Below are 17,650 nucleotides of genomic sequence, written 5' to 3'. Positions count from 1 at the left end.
GCGCAGAAAAACTGAGGCACAGAGAAACTGAGTCACTCTTCCAAGGGCACACAGCTAAGTGGCAGAACCAGAATGCAAAACCCAGGCATTTGCTCCTAACAATAAAATGCATTCCCTCCCGAGCACGCACTAGTGCTGGTTACAGCAATGATGGAATGGGTGGCCCGTGATCCTGCTAACTAATGGCGGTGTCCATCTTCAGGACAAGGGGATCTACTGCCCTGATGGAGCCCATTGCCCCACAGGACTTCACCAGCTCCAGGGCTCTAATCAGTTCATTTCCTCTGGTTTTGGTTTGATGACACTGGCCTGAAGTTCAAGGCTCCCCACTGGCCAGCTGGCTCAAGTCCTCCTCTTGCCCTTCATGTACCTTCCCCTGCTGCCCACTTGCTTGGATCACTCTGGCTCCTCCTGCTCCACGGCCCCCTGCACAACTCTCTCCAACTGGGATGCTGTCCCCGCTTCTCTCCACACTGGTGAGTTTTTCCAAACCCAGTTGGTGCCCCCTGTGTCTTATGACACCTTTGCCAAACACCCAGCTCACAGAGACCCCTTCCTCCTTGAAAACTCTATAGCCCTAAGTTTTTTCAGGCCTTACTGGGCACATAAATTTGCCAAGATGGTATTAAAAAAATAGGTGTGTGTGTGTATATAAATGCAAGATACTAATTCATTATCTTTTTGTGCAGCAGAACATCCCTGAGCGGCTCCTTACTAGCTGTGTGACCTCAGTCAAGTTGCTTAGTTTCCTTGTGCCTTAGTTTCCTTGTCTGTACAATGGAGATAATGATAGTACCTACCTCAGAGAGTTGTTTGCAGCTAATACAGGGAAACACTTAGCCTAATGCCTGGCTCATAGTAAGTGCTCAATAAATGTCAGTTGTTATTATCTATCACGGGGGATCCCTGGTACCAGTCCATGGCCTGTTAGGAACTGGGCTGCGCATCAGGAGGTGAGCAGTGGTAGAGAGAGTGTTGCTGCATCTATATTTGTAGCCTCTCCCCGGCATCACTGCCTCAGCTCCACCTCAGATCATCAGGCATTAGATTCTCATAGGAGCTTCGGTCCCTGGAGCCAAAAAGGTTGGGGCCCGCTGATCTATCATCCTGGATTACAGCTCCTTGAACATGGAACCATACCTGATGCTCATGTGCAAGTATGACTTATAAGTATATATCTACTTGTGGACTAGTTTGAGAGCACCTGGACCTCTGCACTTTTCTTTGGAGTGTGGAGAGTACCAAAGCCTCCCGCTTCTTAGTGGAAGGTGTCTGGTCCAGCCTGCCCCAAGTCTAGTGTTCCTGGGCCTTGGATGTATAAGGACTGGATTCCTCAATTAAAAATTTAATTAACATTCCATCCCAGGTGAGCTGAACTCTGTGCCTTTCCTTCTGCCTCTATGTCCTCCTTACCCCCGACAGGGCTGGCGCCCTGTACTCTTAAAGCCAAAAAGGAGCCCTGTCCTTCTTGAAGATCCTAAGCTGATATATGTCTATTTTTGATATAGGTCAGAGTGAAACAGGGGGAGTTGTGGGTTAGCAGCTTTGGAAGCCAACCAACATGTCTCCCGGTACCCAGGTTCTAGTCTCTGCTCCTCCGTCCACACATCTCCAAGCTCCGGGGGCTTCCAGGGGCTTTCAAGCCTCGGTCACTATTGCTGCTTTTGTTCAGGGTCAGAATCATTCAGGTATGTTTTGATGTTGCTGGAAAATCTCAATGGGTTTTAAAAAATGGAGACGATCCCAGCAGCCAGTGCCGGGTCTGTATTTAACCAATTTAACTTTGCAAAATACTCCAACTACAAACATTCTTGGGCTGCTGCTCAGCTTCTCTTTTTCTTTTTAAAGGCCAGAGAGGGAATAAAAACGAATGATGACAAAATGTCCACACGGGTAGGAAAACAGAATAGCTCGAAAGCTCCAGGGCAGGAACTGACACAATTTAATTAACTATTTGGAATAAACATGTTTGGTGCCGCTAGCAGAGCTGTTTGTTTGCCTTCACAAAATAATGCTCTTAATAAGTCTGAGATTAAACCTTCTAGAGATTAATTAAATGCAACACCTTGACTTGAAATGTTAAAAATGGCCAAGAAGGCATAATATTTTCTTTGCACGTTGTTCGGTAGCTGTTGTCATTCTTGCATAAATAGTTCCTGACCTCTGTTATGTGTAGTATAAAAAATTGTCACTAATTGTGATTTGGCATTGTTGCTCTTTGTAAAAAGCTTATTTCTTAAATAGTCTAATAAGTGCTTAATAAGGAAATAGGACGAATCAAATTTAAACCGTGACATTAGTAGAGTTGGCACATTTAACTACATCCTGAAAGTCCTAAGTTACTGCTCTCCAAGTTGTTTGTGACTAACACTGTCATTTAAAAAAATCAAAATAATCATATCTGCCATTAATGAGAAGTTACCATATTCCAAACATTGTACTTATTATACACCCACTATTCACAAAAGTCCTTGAAAGGAATCTCATTATGAAATTAAAGAGGAGAAAACTGAGGGTCAGAAAGGTTACGTGATCCTCCAAAAGCTAAACAGCTGGTAAGTGGAGGAACCTGGAATTTGAAGCAGGATTGCTCTAACTCTAAAATTCAGCCACCAGCCGCCTAGCCTCCTAAAACAGAATAAAGAAACATGGTTTGGGAAATTCTAGTCACATGCTAATTGCATGACAAATTAAGAGGAAATGATACTAACAGATTTTATTTGATTGCTTATAGGAAGGCATTTTGTACTCAGTGGTTGTTTGGGGGTAAAATCATTGTAAATGGTCTCGTTAGAAAAAGATACAGCCCAACCTCACTAAGGAATACAACGTGGGCTTTTTTGGTCACGTGGTGGGACTCTTTTATTAATTCAAGCTTTAAGATTCTGCTCCTCTCATCTGCACTGCCATCTGGCTCTTCCCTAGCCGGGTTCTGCTGTTGCTGACTTGACTTCCTAGTGTATCAGTAGGAGGCCCAGACCCCAGTGGCCTCTGGGGCACCCCCTAGTGGCTATCAGCACAAGTCCATAGAATCAAAGAAACCGGAAGCTGAAAGGGGCCACAGTTTAACTACTTTTGCTTGTGTCTGTGAAAGCAAAGAGGGGCAAAGTGTCGGATGTTGCACAACCTGAATGATCCAGGGCATGAGTAATGTAAAATGATTGTTAAAGTGGCTGCACGATGGTGTCCTAAACTAGGAAGGTCTTGAGGTGACGCTTAATGCTCAAATCCTAAGATTCTTCTCTCCTAGTGAGGAATAATTGGTGTTGGATGGCCCTCCTTCAACAGGAGCCTGAGCTGTAGGTGCGACAACACAGCTGGGCACTGGACGGCCATGGCTGGCTGACAGAATTCCCAGAATTCTCTGACTTCCCTGTTAGTCAGGGACAGTGCCAGGAGCTGTAACTGAGGATCTTGTTAATCCTCATTTGATCACTCCTGTTTTACAGATGAGGAAACTGCCGCGCTGAGAGAGAGAGCAACTCTCCTGGGATCATGCAGCCACCAAGCAGGAGTCCAGATGGCAGTTAGATGTCCAAACCACGTTCTTCTCTATTACATTTTAATGTGCAATTGTATATTGTAAATATTCCTCATACAAGCAACAAATAAATAACTGGTTTCTGTTTTATAAAGACATCTGCAAGTTAGCAAGGGATTTCTGACATCCTTCCCCACCCCCCCCACCCCCAACATCCTGTTGCATTCAAGACCTTAAAGTTAATTACTACACCAGACACTCCACAGCAGAGATAAACATCAGGACCCCTTGCTTTGTGTGTCTGCCATTGTGATCTGATCCAGGCAAGGCCTGCAAATGGCTAATGAGGTTAAATATACAGTGCGATAAAGCCATGAGGCTGTGCAGGTTCTCGGGGACAAGCAGATGATACTTGCGTCTAAACAAAGGTCTAAATAAGGAAAGTAAAATGATCTCTGTACCAGGCCGAGATCAAAGAACAGTTTCCTATCCTACTTCACCCCTGCCGCCCGCCCCCACTCTTCCTCACGTGTGCATCCCTTTCTCACTCGTGGAGGTATGGACTGGGTCGGGTACTGACGCCTCTTCTAGCTACCTTGGCACCCTCTTGCCTTATGCAAGTACCACGATGTAGAGAGTGAGAGAGCCGGACTGGGAATCAGGTAACCTGGCTTCTTTTCTTGGTCATAACTAAGCACTGTGACACAGAACAAGAGTTTCCCATTTGAATAAGACGGGTCTGATCTACGCATCTTCAAAGGCCTTGAGGGTATAGAGAAGCATCCAGCTATCACCCTGTAAATTACTTGTCATTCTTAAAGAAACACTCTTGTGGCTTTGAGAATTGGCAATTTGAACTCCTGCCAGAGGTGCTGGAAATATCTACTGAAATTAAGTCTCCAGCAATTTGGAGAAAGCAAAATGCAAACCTTTCCTGCCCCCCAGAGACAGGGCCCCCAGCATCCTGCAGCTGGACTTCCAGACGTGAGAAGTCCAATGGTGGAACAAACACCAGCAACACAACTTGGGACTTGGAAGCCAGGTGGCAGGCCGGGAAACAGGGCTGGGAGTGAGGGAGAGAGTATAAGGGACACTGGGATCCATTATTTTAAATGGAGGCAGCAAGGACCCTCTGCTTCCCACTGAGCCAGTGGCTCCTGGCCTGGCTGTGACCATCTCTCTCAGTGGATCAGGTGACCATTTCATTAAATGCACCATTTGCAGCCCTCCATTGCCTGGGAGTGTACTTGGCTTCACCCTGCATGGTTCTGCTTCCCCCTTTTTTAGGATCAAACCTCCTGTCCTCATTTCTGAGATTTCCCTGAGCTCATCTACCAGATTCTAATGGCCCACTGCACTGAAGGTGTAGTACTCCAAAGAGCTCACTTACTTTAAATGTCAGTCTGGAATAACAGCTTTGGCAGGAGGAAAATCGATGCTGGGACAGCCCCTCCTGTCAGGGACCCAAACAAACTTCCTCTGGAGAATACAGGATGGTGCAGTATCTAAAGAATGTCATCGGCCCTGGAAGAAGGGCTGGCCAGGATTCTACTTGGCATCGGTGTTATCCTTTTTAGGAACTTTATTTAGTCAGATGACATGGTTATTTGCTACAAACTTCCCAGGTCCATGATCATGAGCAAGCCAGAGGCCAGGATAAGGTGCTCATTTCTGCTCCCTATAGCCTCTGAAGGGCTGACCGTCCTCACAGGGTGTGTGAGCACCTGGCTCAGTGGTCAGGTAAAGGGTGAGAAAGAGGACGATGAGCAAATTGGTTAAGGTCACGGGCTTGGGAGATGCCTAAGTCTGGGTCCAAATCCTGCCTGTGGCTCTTAGAAGCTAAGTGACCTTGTTCAATCTTTCTGTGCCTTAGGTTCCCTATCTACAAAATGTGGATAATCAGAGCTCCTCTCTGGGTGTTGTTTGAAGAGAAAAGGAGATAAATCACGTATAACATTTAGCACAAGATGAGATCTCAGTACTTGCTGTTGCCGTTATATTATTATTATTACTACTATTGTTATTACTAAATGGTCAGTAGATAGCAGTCGCCAAGGGCAGTCGCGTGTTAGTGGTTTAAAGAGTCTTAGGTGTGAAGTCGGGGGCCTTGACTGGAATGTCTACTCTGTAAGTTACAGTCCATGCTCATTCAAATTGGGCAAATTCAACTACGTGCATTTGTCACAAAGAAGAGGAAGGTAACAACTGAAATAGTTACCTGCCACACCACTCAGAAGGCAAATGGCCCTGGGCGTGGAAGGGGAGACCTAAAGGTGACACCCCTTTGATCAGTCTTATGCTACTCACTTGCGTGCTTCTCAGCACACTGAGCATTAAGAAACTTTCCTTTTTTCATAAAATATGACCTCTAAATGCAGATCTACCATTTCAGCTGGCAGTCCACTGAAGAAACTAATCTCTTCCCATTCCAGAGGGCGAACTGGTCGGGCACAGTTCTTGGGGGTGATTTATGTTATTGTGCAGGGTAATTTTGACTATAAGTATTTTTTGTCTTATGAGGGTAGGAACTGAGAGTGTCAGTGCAGGGGCTGAAGGCCTCCTGTACTGCTGTGGGGACATATGACATGAACCTCAAGATCCTCATCAGAAAAGTGAGGGGCAACAGGCCTGACCAGTGTACCCAATGCTGTCAATGATATAAAACCCATCTGTATGTTCTGTAAATCAAACTGACGAATATAGAGAATAACTGTTTCCTTCCCTGTCACTATTGGTGTCCTAGTCTCAGGCTAAACAAAGTGGGTGGGGCAGCTATGATTACAGCTGTCCCCCGAATGTCACATTCCCAGAGCATAACAACATGCGCTTCCACCTTCACCCCAAGGGAGCAGCCGGGGGCCTCCCCCAAATTAGGTATGACCCTGGTTTAGCTATGAGCCATTCTCAGCTTCACGGTCTCTGGAAGGGTGGCACTCTCCATTTTTAAGTTAAAAGTATCCTAAAATTACCTTCGGAAGGCACCGAGGTCCCCACAGCCTTCTCTGCTCTGATTTCAGTCCAGTTCACATCTCCTGCGGCGTGGGTCTGGGTAAGACCTCACTTTTGCTGACGCAAGTCCGGTTTCAGAACTCACAGCTGAATATTGACAAGTGGGACCCAGTCACTCCACTTGGACCCAGGAGGTAGGCAGGAGGACTCCTAACCCCACTTTACTTCAGAGCAAGTTTCCAATATTTGGAAAATGGACAGTGATTTTCCTTTCTCTGAATAACCCCTCAAATCAAAAACTTTATATCCAACTTCCAGACTTTACAAAGCAATGGAAATTATATTGGGGAGTTTACAGTTCCCCGTGTAGAATTCTCATTCTTTCAGCAAATATTAGGTCCTGTAAACTGTGGCAGCGGTGTTTTATTTGAGTGAGTGGCTAGGTGCTATTGCAACACCCAAATCTGCTGTTTTCCTATCTCCACTAACAGACTGTCAGATAATGTTCAGATACTTGGCATTTTTTTGGGAACGCCCAGGCCTGGATTTTCTCTTTGTCTCCAGCACAGGCTGTGTGTCAGGCATAGTCCACTTGCACTCTACCCTGAATCAATACTAGGAGTTAATTATCACCTGGCCAGATAGGATCTCATGATTTCTGCCTCACATGTTGGGACTCCCCATCATCAACATGGCTTTGCCTTTAGTTCTAACCCTGACATTTTGGCTTGCTTTCTGCCTTCCGTCTCCATCTTGGACTCTGGTTCTGGTTATTGGTTCCAGACACTTTCCTTGGTCTGACCACATGAAGGTGAACTACCTGGCACCTTTGTCCCTTCACTTGTAGGCTCTGCCTCTGAACCCTCCCCACCCAGCTGAAACTCTGACAAAGTCCCCTAAGGCTGCCAGCCTTTCCAGACCTCTGGGGTCACAGACTCTTCCATCACTTCATTCTGCTGCCATGACTCCTCATCGCATCTCCCTGTGCTGACAGCTCCTTGCTGTGACTTGAGGCCGTACCCTCCACTTCCTGGTTCTGCCTGCTGCCATCACTTACAGCGGGGCATGAATCTGCCCCTTCTGTCTAGTCCTTGGGTTATAGGTCCAGCCCCCGCTTGCCTGTCTCCTCTCACTGCCCGGGTACATCCTGAGTGGGGATGTACAGGCTCTAGGGTTAGACTGCTGGCTTCAAATCCCAGCCCCAGAACTTTGTTGGCCATGCAACCTTGAACATGTTCCTCAATCACTCTAGCCTCATGGAGCTGTTGAAGCAATGAAATGCAATAATGAATAGGAAGAAAAGCATGATGCTTGGTGCTTTTTAAATGTACCATAAATATTAGCTATTATACTAATTTATGTGGCATCGATATTTAGGAATTCTAAAATTTATTTTGAAATCTGTAGCAAACTGAGAATGAAGATCAGAGAAATGAGCATGATTGGCTGGAACATTCTTTTTGAATGTATAGGCTCACCAGTGCTTTTCCAAATTAACATTCAAAGCAATCTCAGATCAAGCCATATTTTGGCCATATTCTCATGGTAAAAAGAATGCTTTGCTTAGAACATTAACAGAGGAAGTAATCTAAAAACCAGCTCTAAGAATGAAAGAGAATGAGAAAGTTAAAGATAGACATTTTGGCTGAGCAGCTTAAACCAAGTCCTGGTTAAAGTAAGTACAATGCGCACAAGCGGTTGGAGTTCCCAGTAACCTAGCAATCGGTGGCTGGTGTTCGAGCTGTTCCACCCTGTGTCTCTGAGTCAGATAAGGACCCATTTATAAAGCACATATTTGCCTTAACAAGAGGACAATGCACTCAAGCCAGCTCTATCAACATGGCTCGACTTTGGAGGTCACACTCCTACTCAGACAAAGCAAGAAAGACTGTTCCAACCACTGTCAATACCTGAGTGCCAGCAACCGATAGGAATCAGAGCCTTTCTCCTGGCTCAAGTCACATTTACATAATGCAACATTGAAAATAATTTGGATCTGAAATTAATTTTTGAAAATCCCAATGCCCCACAAGCTGTTAAAGGTATAAATCTTTTGTCTCAGGTAAAATCAGATCAAATGGTCCGTAAATGAGATGTCAATTGAATTGACATCTCAATTCTAATGTGGATACAGGGTGGCAACCAAGGGAAGGCAGGAAGGAGATACCAACCTTAGTCTTCACATTGGTGGAATGAGCCTGTCTCCCTGTGTAACACAAGGGACTCGACTCTGGGGGGAACCCAAGGCAGATCCCACTAAGGTAACACTCTCCAGTTCTCCAAGTGACAGATGCAAACTGGCATGCCTTCTCTGAAGGTGCAGAGGTGGGCACGAATGCGGAGAGAGTTTGCTTGTGCACCTTGCTGAGAAGGACCATTGAGACTCCTTCTCTTCAGAGCTGTGAAACATTCAACCCTGTCTATGGCAGCACGTCCTACAAGGTGTCTCCCCAAGACAATGGTCTCCAGCCATTCTCCATAACAAAATGGATCCATGACAGGGTGAATCTAGGAAACATGGCAGACTCCACAGTTCATGTCAGCACATTAAAGGTTTCTGGAAGTCCTATAATAAAGAAATGTATTTAACTTATTTTAACCTACTATTTCTCAAATGTTTTTGACCATAAAACTTAAATTTATTAGCCCATAGAAGCTTCAGGAAACATTCTGGGAAATGTCAGACTTCTTATTATAAGTGGCAGAGTTCTTTATTCTGACTGCTAAAGGGAAAATCAGCGACTCTCATCCCAGTTCATTCCTTCCTGACAAAGAGTGAGAAATCAATATAATGGTAAAGGGAAGCCTCTAAAAACATGGTTTCCTCTAAGACAGAAGCCCCACACAAGGCCACAATGCACATGCATGCACAAACACACACATGGCCCAGCAACCACCCATTTAATGGCCTTTACGACCTGAACTGAGGACAGCTGATTGATCCCCACCCTGCAATGGCTACTCTGACAACTGTCCTGCTGAGCCTGTCGACAGTCTTCCAGCTCTACCAGCCCAGTCCTGGGACGAGTGAGAGGAGAAGCACTGGGGGAGGGGGAAAGCCCATCCGCATTCCTTCTCTGCCCTGTCCTGGGCTATGGCATCCCCTTGAGAGCAGGTTTCCATCAAGAGTTTGGTAGACAGCATCTTCTATCTCATTTCTGATAAATACCAGGCAGAATCTTTAAAATTAACACTAGGAAATTTAAAGATGGATTTATATGTAAACAAACTGTGGCCCAAATCATCAAATGGCTCAGGTCTGTCCAGTCAGAACCACTGAGGTACCTGATGACATGCTTTAAAAGCCATCGTAGAGGACCTCCCCCTCTGGGAAGATGGAGTAGATGAACTATTTTCCTTAGTTGACCGCGGGGAAGGTGAAATCGAAGGACTCTTCCGGGGCTGGGATTTTCCTTAATCCTCCTGCTTAGTTCAATTTAAAGCCCTGGACATGACATAAAACAAATATCAGAAGACTCTAAAAGGTGAAGAAAAGAAAGTCTGGCTAGAGACTCAGAACCTGAGGAATGACAAGGTGGTGAGTTCCCTAGGTTTTCTTTTTGCCTCCTATATTCCAGACAGTACCCCCAATATACCAACAGGCACAGACGAATAAAGCCTACTTTACTAGTCAAAGAAGCAAAAAAGAGGCAGCCTAGCAAATAGAAAACTTCTAGACAATAACTGCTATACTCCAGCCAAAGACCACAAAAGAATCCGTAGCCCTACCTGCACCAGCACTAGCTGAGTAGGAAACAAAGACTTCTACCCACTTTGGTCTGACAAGGCACCCCAACCCCTTGCTGGGGTCATATCAGAGAAGGCCAAGCTATCTTTGCTGAGTGGTAATGAAATCTCTCCCAATGGTATCAGTGGGAACCATGTGAGAAACCCGGTCTTCTATACTCGCCTGGTGGTAGGCAACAAGGTAGCTCTTGCCAAGGAGCTAACCACTGGGGTGGTGTCAGAGGAGTCCAGGGAAGGTCAGTACTTTCACTACTACACAACAACAACGAGGCCTCCCCTGGTATTGGGGAGGCCATCTGGGGAGCAGTAGTAAGGCACTTTGGACCTCCCAGCAAGGTGGTATCAACAGAGGCCTAACGGTGAGCTGAAATTCCCACTCCCATCCAGCCATAACAAGGAGCCCTCTCCCACATGTATCAATAGAGGCAGAGCAGGGATATAAGAACTTCCAACTCCACATGGAAATGATAGGCAATACTACCCCCTCCCACTGCCAGAACAGCATCGGGAGCCAGCTAACATAGAAAACTTAAATAAGATCCAGAGTCCCATTACATAATAGCCAAAATGTTCAGTTTCAATAGAAAAATCACTCATCATCACATGAACAAGGAAAGTCACAACTTAAATTTGAAGAGACAATCGAAAGGTGCCAACACTGACGTGGATTTTAAAGTAGCCGTTATGAAAATGTTTTCTTGCTTGGTCTTGAAAAACTAGAAAGTCTCAGCACAGAAACTGAAGCTAAAAGAAGAACCAAATGGAAATCTCAGAACTGAAAAAGATCAAAATAAAAAATTCAAAGGATGGGCTCCATAGCAAAATGAAGTAGAGAGAAGAAGGAATCGGTAAGCTTGAGGCTAGGACAGGAGAAATGACCCAATCTGAACAAAGAGAAATCAGACTGAAAAGAAATGGACAGAGCCTTAAAGATCTAAACATTTGTGTCTTTGGAGACCCAGAAGAAGAAAAGAAAGACAGCAGAGCTGAAAAAGTACTTGAAGAAATAACATCTGAAAGCTTCCCGAATTTGGTAACAGACATAAACCGCAGAGTCAAGGTGAGCATATTCAAACAGGGTAAATCCAAAGAAATCCATGCCAAGTTGCATCACAGTCAAACTTCTGAAAACTCAAGGAAAAAAAAAATGAAAGCAGAGAGAGGGAAACACCACCCTACTTACAGGGGAAAAACAATTAAAATGACAGGAGATTTCTCATCATAAATCATTAGGTCCAGAAAGAAGTGGTACAGATTTTTTCGAGGGATGAAAAAAAAAAAACTGTCCACCCATAACTCTATGTAGCAAAAATATCCTTCAGAAGGAAGGGAAAATCAGATGGGGGAGGGAGGCAGGGAAGGCTAAGATGATTTGTCACTAACAGAGCTATCCTAAAAATGCAGCTATAAGAAATTCCTTAAATAGAAAAGAAATGAACATCAGAAGAAAAAAAAGACAAGTAAAAATACGAGTAAATTTATTTCCTTCTCCTTTTAAGGTTCCTAAATTATATCTGGTGGTTGAAACAGAAATTATATCACTGTCTGGTGTGGTTCTCAATGTATGTAGAGAAAATATTTGAGACAATTATGTTGGGAAGGTAAAGGGACATAATGGAAGTAAAGTTTCTATGCTTCATTCAAACTGGTAAATTGTCTACAGCAGTAGAATGTGATAAGTATAGATAATTAATACCTAGAGAAACCACTAAAAATGTTATACAAAAAGACATTCAAAAACACTATAGATGAATCAAATGAAATTCTTAAAGGTACATGTAACCCAGAAAAAGACAGGAAAAAGAAAACAGAGAAACAAAAAAACAGAACAGAAAACAGAATAAAACAGCAGACTTAACAGATCAATAATTACATTAAATGTAAATCACCTAAATATACCAGTTAGAAGGCAGAGATGGATGTATAAAAAAAAAAAAAAAAAAAAAAAGAATGACCCAACTCTATGCTAATGTGATGTAGCAGAAGTGCTACATGGCTAGTTCCCTTGAAAGGCACTGGCACATGTCATTTCTCCTTCTTGAGTTTCCCTCCATTCTGCCTCTTGGAAAATGTATGTGACAGCTTCCACACCCACTCAGACTCCTAAGTTAAAACCACAACATAGGGACAATGGAACAAAAAGCTACCTGGCTCTCTGAGTACTTGTAACAGCAGGGCTTCTATACCAACTATAGACTTCCTCTCCATGTATTCTTAATTTAGAGAAAAATAAATCTCTACCTCGTTTAAACCCTGTTACTATGCGGTTTTCTATTCCTTGTGGTTGAACTTAATCCTTACCGATAATACAGAGTTATATTTACTGAGAGAACTACTTATACTTACTGTTCATACTTACTGAGTATGCTTCTGGCATGGTGCCAAGCCCTTCACAAAGATTTTTTTTTTTAATGAACTGGGGAGGAAGGTACTAGTATTTTCCTTATTTTATAATGGTGAGGACACTATTGCTCAGAGAAGTTAACCAATTTGTCCAAGGTCACACATTTCATCTGTCTAGTGAGAACCTGATTAGTATAACTCTAGGGCCTGGGCTATTTACCTCAATAGTATACTGTGAAACCCAGTGAAAGTCCTAAAAAAGAGAGGCCTGTCACTTTCCCTCTAGCCTGGCTGAAAGGCTTCCTTCCACAGTCACATAGAACCATGATGACCTCAGAGAAAGTTTTTATTCATCAGGCATTTCTAAAAAGTTAGCTGAGATTCTTTATGCATCTATTATCTTTTTAGACATAATAAATCAGTCCCCTCATGCATTCAACAAACATTTATAAAGGCTTCATGGCTAGACCTTGAGATAAGCTAGAAGAATGACTCAAAAGACATGACCTTCTTCCTCCAGGCGCTGGCACTGAGCTCGATCACTCTGAAAGCTGATTTTCCCCATCTCGTTGCTTAGTTCCAAGCCCAAGAGGTCAAAGAAGCAGACTGTGTGGGTTCACTGGTGAATTCTGACCTCCAAGAGCCCCAGTGCTCCACCCCATCCACACTGTGAGGAACTCAGGTCAAGTTTTCCCTTTTAGATCTCTAGCATGGCACCTGGAGACTCTGAGGTCTCACCTTGCGGAGAGAAGAAAGGACAGAATGCTTCAGAGGTGGTGCCCGAGAAGCTTTGGGATCACGCCGAGCCCTAACACCGTGGCTTGACCTTTCCTCCACAATCTCTGGAGTGAAACATGGATTTTTCTAGCTTCCCTCTCACTCCCACTTCCCTACCCACCTCCCGGCTCCTGGCAGCGCCAGCGCTCACATTCAGGGCTCACAGTCAGAATCGCCCCCTTCTTCTCTGACAATAAAATACAGCAACCCTTTGGTATCCCAGCGGTGCCCCAGTCTCCTGACCCTTGGCTGGGTCCCAGGGGATTTGTGGTCGGCTGCTAATCAGAGCCCTGGCCATAGCCATTTCCCATGACATAGCTGAAATTCTCCCACTGCCTGCCCTCTCGGCTTCAGTTACCCGGCCAGGCTGAAACTATTTGCTCCCCTCCCGCCCTGTCCATCACTGCCCCTTCCTTAGGCTGCGCCTCTGCACCCTCCCGCGGCCAGACTCCTGAGGCCCTCAGCGGGGGAGCTGCAAATCTCTCTCCACTTTTATTACTGACCCACAACCTACCTCCTACACCCCTTCAGCCCACAGGCCTCTATCCAGCTCCCTCCTCTTGAGCAATGATAAACCTTGGTGCCAGGGAAGTTTAAAGAGAAACAGCCACTCCTGACCAACTATACTGGTATCAGAAGAGAGGTCAAGCGTATGATTTTCAAGCTATGGTCATAAAACAGTTGTCTTTTCTATGAACTAGAAAAACAGTCTCTCTGCCCTTCGGAGGTCCCATTCCTAGCCTACCTGGAAACGGGAAAGAACGTTGGCCAACAACAAGCCAAGTACTGTACATTGTACTGAGCATGTGGACTCCTCAGCCAGGCTACCTGGGTTGTAGCCCAGCTCCACAGACTTAGTAGCTTCAGGACCTCAGGCAAGTCACAGAATTTCTCTGGGCCTCAGTCTCCTTTCTGTACAATGCAAAAAATAAGAGGACCACCTCCTAGGCTTGTTACGAGTATTAAGTGAGCTCACATTTGTAAAGGATGCCAGCAAGAGCCTAGCACATAGCAAGATCCATATCCATGTGTGGTAAAAGAAAAATACTATGCATTTTTGTGATGTCAATTAATTTTCACAATAGCTTGATGAGTTTATTATTCTCTCTTTAGAGAAAACTACTGGATCTCCTAGGGTTGTAAAAACTTGCCTGTGGTCAGACAGTAAGTGGGAGAGTAAGATCTGAACTTGGTTGTACTTCTCATGATGACAGTGGTTCTCAAAGTGAGGTGCCAGACCACCCAAGAACTTGGTAGAAATTATTCGGCTCCACTCAGACCTACTGACTCAGAAACTCTGGGAGAGGGTCCAGGAGGGTATGATGCCCAAAGGGTGATTTGCACCACCTCCACCTTCCCCTTACCCCAGGAGGAGACACTCTCTTTCTTCCTGTCTCCTGGTAATTGGTTCAAAGTAAACACATGCTGCATACATCTCTCAAACGACACACAGAAATGCAAAGTCCTCTGGGTGCAAAATGCTGTGCTAGACACCATCGGGACAAAAAAATGTGAGCTTCCTGCCTATAGAGTGTATTCCCTAATTATCGAGCCCAGACAAACACGTGCACAAAGTTATCCAACAGCACGGACCACACTGGGAGTCAAAAGCACCAGCGTTCAGAGGTTGAGGGTCCAACAGAGCTGACTGCCAATCCTTGCCTCCATTCTTAGCAGCTGAAACTTTAATGAAGTCACATGACTTTAGTAGGCCTGGCTTCTTTCACTTCCTTATGAGGCTGCTTTAAGGAGGAAATAAAATTAAGGCAACTGCCTGGTATGGCGGCTAACACGTGGTACAGGGCTTAGTTGCTAAATGGCAGGGGTCATCATTAAGATTTGTCACTAGGTGATCCAGGTTTCATTGCCAAATAATTATAGGATGGTAAGGTGGGGGTAGGGAGATGGCTCTGAGGGAGGAAGACTACAGAGAATGGGAACTTGACTTTGATTTCAATGCAGGGTGAAAATCTCAGTAGATGGACAGAAGGGAGAAAGTGGGATTGCTGATTATTAAAAAGGGAAACGAAAACGCATGCCAGGCTAACAGTTAGTAGGCCAAATCAGTCTTATGACTTTCACCTTGAACATACACACTCAAACGCAGAGAACCCAAACTATACTCAAGATCCCAGAGGATTTTAGCCCCAGACACAGGCTGTCCCAGCCAGGCCCTGTTCAATCGCTGGGTGTTTAGGAAGAGGATTACAGATGCCACTGTGGCTTCCCTTTCTCTAGACTCTCTTTGGAGGAACATCCAAGATATAACTCATGTGCTGAGAAAAGTAACTGAAAAAGATTTAAGTTCTGATTCTCCCACATTTCCTCTCTGTTGTGGAGGCCTAAAATCTCATCGAAATCATTAGCCGTGAGCGAGGGCAAAACGATCTGAAAATTTCATTTTATCTTTGCCTGGGGTACATCAGGATAAACTAAAGAAGTCCAGGAACAACCTCCTGGACAACAGAAGGATCACGGGTGACATGATCACTCCCATCCTCTTTCAATCTTATGACTTTCAGGACAGTTTTCCTGTAAAGCTCATCGAGGTGAATTCCTCAGACTTTCGTCCATCCTGTTGGTTCTTTTTGGACCTGGGCAGACATGGTGCGTGTGGCGCAGCCAAGAGCAGCCCTGGGGCAGAGGGAAGAGTGGAAGCGAAGGACCACGGAAGGGGGCACTAGGCCCATCTCACAATGAACTCTGACAGCACCCAGTCCCCATCTCCCCCCGGCCCCCATCGCCTCACCTCCCAACCCCCCGCCAGTACCAGTGATTTATGTTCTGGAAGGATTTTAGCAAGTCAAAACGTTTTGGCTGCTTCTTTTCAAGGCCAGGGTAAAGCAACCCAAGACATCTCGACATGTCACATATTTGAAAGTCTAGCCTATTGTTTCAGAATTTCCCTTGAAGGCCCTCTAAGAACCACCCTCAGACTCCCCACCAAGACCATAAGTCAGCATAAGTCAATGGGAGGGAAAATGTGACCTTAAATCTTTCCAGCTAATTCAATTCCCCTGGAGAAAGCTTTGCTTCCAAAGGTCCCAGCGGAAGGGGGTGGGGGGCTGGGGCTGCTGAAGATGCAGCAGAGTCTAGGTTCCATTTTGCTTAATTATTTTAGCAAAAATTATCTTTGTGGCGTCAGGCTATCCTTCCACTCTGGGTGGGATGGTGAAGGGAGTGATTTGTTTGCCACATTACTCAACCCCAAAATATATGGCACTGGGGACAAACTTGGCTTCTGCATTTTCCTAGTCTCTCTGGGGTGTTCTCTCATCTCTTGTGAGTCAGCCTTTTCCTGGGCTGTACCCAGCCAAACCCTCCAGGCCCTGGCTCTGCTGGATAAAGAGCAGTTGTTTGGGTTGAGGGCGATGACCGTGCCCTTTCCTGCTGGTATGTGGAGCTATTGTTCCCTAGGCCCACGGCTGCTTTTATCTCTGGCGTTCCTAGACCAGGATTAGCAGATCTGCGCCTGTCTCACTGCGTTGCTTTACACTTCACTTCAACTGCAAGCTGATCATTGGCCCTGTCCCCTGGCTTCCTATGCAAGGCTCACTGCTCTGAGGTGGCACCCCAAGTCATCACATAGGGACAGAGATGGGGGCAGGCTTGCTATGTCACCCACAGGAGATGCTGTATCACAGGGTGCCTGGGGGAAGGCCCCAGCTGGGCCACTTACTGCTGTGCATCTCTGGGCCAGCCCTAGCCCTAGCCCTAGCCCTAGCCCTAGCTCTAGCCCTAGCCCCAGCCCTAGCCCCAACCACACTTCATTTTCTCACCTTTCAAACAGAGGTGGTAAGGCATGTCCTCCTGGAAGGGTTAAGGAAGGCAACATACACATGTGAAGCGACCGCAGCGTACCTGGCAGTCAGTAGCTGCTTGGGAAATGCTCGATCACTTTGCCCCTTCTAAGGTAGGTGGGCGCTTGCCTTATCTACCCCACAGGGCTGTTGGAAGGAACAAGTAATGCAAAATATGAAAAACCTCCAACAGGCCACCTGTATAAGGAAACATTAATATGATCCATGTGTGTGTGATGAGTCTTAAAACTTGTGCCTCAGCCGACCTGAAAGAGGGCTATTGTACACTGTTTGCCAACAGGATAAGAAAGAGGTTTCTCTGACCTTCCTCTCTGCCTATCTTGAAAATGACTTCAGAAAGCCAGAAGTAGGATCGTGGCAACTTTGCTCAATCTACTAAATATAAAAACGGCTAACACATATAGAGCACATATTATGTGTCAGGCACTATTCTAAGTGCTTTACCTTTATTATGATCATATTTCATCCACACAACTCCATCCACTCATTAATTAATTCAATAGTGTTCTTTCCCCAGATATTCACGTGGCAT

At 45.3% G+C, this 17,650-nt stretch overlaps 1 protein-coding gene across 1 annotated transcript in view; it reads right to left on the bottom strand.

Moving 5' to 3' along the window:
* Window positions 1-17,650, bottom strand: part of SLIT3 (slit guidance ligand 3) — a 563,294-nt gene that overhangs the window by 429,845 nt on the left and 115,799 nt on the right. The window lies entirely within an intron of this gene.

The sequence above is a fragment of the Pteropus vampyrus genome, unplaced genomic scaffold (assembly GCF_000151845.1).
Source record: "Pteropus vampyrus isolate Shadow unplaced genomic scaffold, Pvam_2.0 Scaffold30, whole genome shotgun sequence".
In the NCBI taxonomy this organism is placed as follows: domain Eukaryota; kingdom Metazoa; phylum Chordata; class Mammalia; order Chiroptera; family Pteropodidae; genus Pteropus; species Pteropus vampyrus.
The sequence above is the reverse complement of the archived record's forward strand: the minus strand, read 5'-3'. Positions and strand labels throughout refer to the sequence as shown.